The sequence below is a fragment of the Ziziphus jujuba genome, chromosome 2 (assembly GCF_031755915.1).
Source record: "Ziziphus jujuba cultivar Dongzao chromosome 2, ASM3175591v1".
In the NCBI taxonomy this organism is placed as follows: Eukaryota; Viridiplantae; Streptophyta; class Magnoliopsida; order Rosales; family Rhamnaceae; genus Ziziphus; species Ziziphus jujuba.
In genome coordinates this window covers 34002309-34007460 of record NC_083380.1, presented here as the reverse complement: position 1 = coordinate 34007460, position 5152 = coordinate 34002309, and the positions used below count along the sequence as shown (strand labels likewise).

The following is a 5152-nucleotide window of genomic DNA, read 5'->3' as shown; positions in this document are numbered from 1 at the left end:
GGACCAGTTAAAGCTTTGGCTTCTTACTTTTTGCTTAATTTTAATGATTCCGTTTCTATCTGTTCTAATCAACCGCCAAGCAGTTTCATGTAATTCCTTTTGTGATTCAGAGCTGGATGTAAATGGGCAGTGGAACTGCGCCGGCTGTCACCTTGGCAACTCAAGAAAACATCATATCTAACTCTTAGTCTTTGGGTGGTTGAAGAAGATGATGAGGGAGAGATTGTCTGGGGAAGAGTGTTATGATAATCAGCCATACAAAATGAACTTATCGCAAGGTTACTGCCTGATATGATGCTGTTATGATAATCAGCCATACAAAATGAACTTATCGCAAGGTTACTGCCTGATATGATGCTGACCTTTCATAATATTCAAAAAACAAAACTAAATTTATAATAAACAAAACTGTGAATCGTCGCCCTAAACAGTATCACCTATAAACATTTGATTGTCACACCATGCTATGCCATTGATTCGTCTACATATATGACATCTATCAACCATCTGCTTCATCTGTAACAGACTATCAAAAGTATGAATACTATTTTCTCAGCATTAAATTTCTTCATATAAAAATAGCTAGAAAATGACTGGTGATTGGCATATATTATATACGCGTACGAGAGTCAGTAGCACATATGTGAAATATTTTGTTTTGTTTAATATTGAAAACTTCAGAATTATAAAGTATGCAAAACAAAAACAGAGGAATTTACTCAACCGCCCCGCGATTAAACTGATGGTCCAATTTGTGAAGTATTTTGTTTGATTTTAACTTCAAAACATCAAAAACTAAAACATATACAAGTAAAAAAAGTAATAATAATAATAAAAGAGTAGGAAAAGAGAAAATGGAAAAGACACAGGCAGAAAGAAAAATAGGTAACAGGGCATTCATACGCGGCTTAAGATATGAACGTTTCTGGGCTGTTTTGATCTCCGAAGGTTCAGATCTTCCAAGTTGCGATTACCAGCAACTCGGAATGTATATCATCTTCACCCCATAGAACGTGGACTCCACAACGCGAGATAAACTTTGCAGAAGTTTTCTCCAGTGATGAAAATGAGAGCTTATAGATGTTACCAGTCATTAGTTTAGGACAAGTACTTGCAGGGAGACAGTGAAGCCACATGTCACCAGACTTTGCCGAAGGGATTGACCGGTTAAGGGATGCCCCCAAAGATACATATTGGGACTGGACTCGCTGGGATGCAACATATTGGGACTGGACTCGTTGGGATGCAGGTAGTGTATCTCCAACACGTTGTAATGAAAATTTTACTGCTTTGCAGTCCACTTTAAAAACACCGCAGATAACCACTCCAGAAAATTCCTTCCATTCATTTGAATGAAGCAAAATGAAGGCCACTGAATCCCCTTCACATTTATGGCTAAACCATTGTGGAATATCATGTCTTGGATATATAAGTTGGATTTCAGAGTCCTTCAACAAATACAAGTTTAACATCAAATGACAGCCGTTATTATGACAGCAAATGATAAGTAAGAAAGAGAGAGAGAGAGAGAGAGAGAGAGAAAGATACCTTATTCAATTTGATCTTGGCCATGATCTTGCCTTGAATATCAAGAAATGATTTGCAATCGCTTGCATATAGATATGATAGATTTCTTGGAAGCTCTGGAATTTTCCTTAGGAATTTACAACCATTCAAATTAACATACCAAAGTTTTGGAAGTCTGTCAATAGATGGAAGGTTGACAAACTTGTTTTCACCTAGATATAAATGCTGAAGGCTGTGAAAACCATTGGGAGTCACAAGGAAATCCACTTTCGATAGATTGCAATTTTGAAGATCAAGCGACGTTAACATGGGAAGGGCAAAATTTAAACTGCTATTGGGACCTATTTGAAAGGCTACAGGACGCAACTACGAACTTGGGAATGTTACATTACAATTGGAGGATGAGATGTTCTTTGGAAACTTGCAAAGATTTGAGCAATCACGAAGACAAAGCCACTCAAGTTGATGTAGCTTATAAATGCTACTTGGAATATGCTCAAGTTTTCTACAAGACTCCAAATTTAAAGTTCGAAGAGAAACAAGATGCTCAATCGAGGAAGGCAACTCTTTTATGGCACTACCAGATAAATAAAGGGAGCGTAAAATTTGCACTTCTGGAAGAATGTCGGGAAAATTTTCAAGACTATAGCAGTTTCTGAGATTCAGTGCTCCAAGACATATTGGTCGGAGAAATCTTGGAAGAATCCTGAGGTTACGGCAAAACTGAAGGCTCAATGTCTGCAAACTAGCAAGAGATCCAACAGACTCATGAACTTCAACCAAATTTTTACAATGTTCGAGATATAAACTCTCAAGATTTGGGACTTTCGAGAGGTCAGGCAACTTTTTAATTGCAGTACCAGATAAACAAAGCACCTTCAAATTTTTCATTTCTACGACAATATTTGGAAGTCTTGCAAGACTAGAGCAGCCTTTGAAGTTCAGTTTTCTAAGGTGCTTTGCACGAAGAGTGCTTGGAAAAATCCTGAGATTAAGACAAAACTGAAGGTCCAATGCGACCAGCCTAATAAGAGATCCAATTGACTCATGAATCTCAACTAAATTTGTACAATGGTCAGGATATAAACTCTCAATGTTTGGGGCTGTTGAGAGTTCAGGGATTTTGGTTAAAAATTCTGACGAACTTAAGTTCACAGATTTCAAGTTTTCAAAATTCTGCATACAAAGAAAAGAAAGAGAAAACGTAAATTAGTTTTTTAAGTACATAACTATGTAGTTACAGGAAAAAGCAAAATACATTGTAATTTTTACATACCTTGAATCCTTCGCCCAGTTGTTCAATATGGCTATGAGGCATATTAAGTATGACAAGTTGCTTTCGACCAGAACTAAATGGCAAAGTGGGAAATTGATACCCAGGCCAATTGATAAACCGTAACTCATTAGGAAGATTGTCAATGGTTGTGGACAGGCGTACCTCGTCAAATATAAGCAAACGAAGCCTTTTCATATTTTTGAATGCTTCAGCACTCAATTCCAGAGTTTCCACTCGAGGCAAGTGCAGCTTAATGCCTTCAATTGCATTTGTTCCCTGAAAAGTTCATAGCAGAGCAGATGATGCATCAGGACCACAATAATGTGTTGTAGAGAGAGAGAGAGAGAGTGTCTAGGAAAAACGAAAAAGGCAATTAGTGGAGCTCGTTTTGAAGACTCACCATTTTTTTCCCAAAAGACATGGAAAACATCCTTTGGTAACCACAATCTACTACATTTGTCAATTTCAGCAGATTCTTGGCGGACAATTTCCCAGCCCATTTCTTGTATCAAGTTATGCATTCTCACCTTGCCTAACTCTATGGTTATAAGAGACATATCAATAAGAACTCTAATTCCAATGGTTGGACAGAAATTAAAACTCTCTAGTATTTCACTGACATAGTCTTTGTTCTCTCTAACAAAGAAACATGCAATATCAAGAAAGATAGCCTTCTCATTATCCTGTAAAGCATCATAACTTATTTTAAGCATTGCATAAATCTCCTTGTTGGGTTTCCTTTCCAAATTCTTGATGGCACTCTTCCACTCATCTTCATCCTTATCACATAGAAAGGAACCTAACACATTAAGAGCCAAAGGAATCCCATTAGCATAACCTACAACACGTTTTGAGAGCTCATGGTGACCTTTTACAGCTTTGTCCAAGTTTAAAGCATTGTAGCGTAGGAGTTCTAGAGCTTGATCATAACGTAGTCCCCCAACCTCATATGTATCATCGGCTCCATGAACGGTTAGGAAGTGCTTATATCTAGTTGTAATGATAATTCTGCTTCTTGAACCAAACCAGTCATGCGATCCAGCTAATGTCTCCAACTGGTCAAAGTGATCCACATTGTCAAGTACTATAAGTACTCTTTTGTAACGAAGCCTCTCCCTTATGATGTTAATGCCTCTATGGATATTCCCAACCTTTAAGTTTTTATCCCCCAAAATGTCAAACAGAAGTGCTTCTTGTAACTGAATTAGGCCACGATGTTGCTTTGACATTTCTCTAACATTTGCTAGGAAGCTGAACCTTCAAACTCATCGGCAAATTTATTGAAAACAGCTTTAGCAATAGTTGTCTTACCTATACCACCAAGTCCATAAATCCCTATCACTCGAACACCATTGGCTCCAAGATTCATTAATGAACCCAAATCCTCAAGACGATTTTCTATTCCAACTGGGTACTTGGCAACATAAAGAGGTGTGCGATTCAATTTGCTCAGTGCTGCTTCCACAACTGTCTGTATTAATTAGGAGTCATTTCTGCCCCCATATAAAACATAATTTTAAGAATTAAAAATAATAAAGATAGCTAATGACATCGAAGCTTAAACAATTTTAGACTGAAAGATTGAGATTATTGAATTGATAAAAATATTTCAAGCAAGCTAGTATATTCTATTTCTTTAGGTTAAAAATTTTGCCCATGATTTACAAATTAAGGATTTGAAACACAAATCCAGATGGGGCTGTAGAAACAGGATCCACATCCTTCCACAAACTAAACTAATTCATAGTTAACAAATTAAAAAATTTCAAATTAAACACTGGGATGCTATATTTACATGGATATAAAACAAAAGGCATAATAAATATTAGAAGGCAAACACACAAATAGCCGTTGGTCAAATGCCATCCAGAAAGATTGGCAGCTTTAGTCAGGGCAATCTTCCATTTTGGAAGCTTTTCAGGTTTCCTAATTACCTTGAACCCAACAGATGGGCACACTTGTCTCTATAATGGGTTCTATCACTTTATTAGCTAGTTTGAAGATCCAACGGCCACTATTAATTAAGATTCTTAATCAACGACTTAGATTGCTTCTGAAGCATAAATCCAACAAAGATAACATGGGTTTCAAGCTAGGAATAGGATAATTATTAATAGCTGGTGAGTAACTCTCAAATTCTTTGATGGAAGTTGATATTCAAAAACTTCCATTTGTGATGCTTGTGGGGTATATTTGAATCTGCAGGCTGAGACTTTCTTGATTTAAGCAATGAAGAGAATAAGCTAATCAGATTTTACTCCAGATCACAAAGACATACAAATCAAAAGAGTAAACAAAATTACAAAATAACGGTCATTTCTTTTAGAAATATGTTAATGACATGTTTAA

The 5152-nt window shown here is 36.6% G+C and overlaps 1 pseudogene; it reads right to left on the bottom strand.

The window, feature by feature from the left end:
- Positions 1–1021: 1021 nt before the first annotated feature.
- LOC107419676 (disease resistance protein Roq1-like) lies at positions 1022–4289 on the bottom strand (annotated as a pseudogene).
- Between the last annotated feature and the right edge of the window lie 863 nt (positions 4290–5152).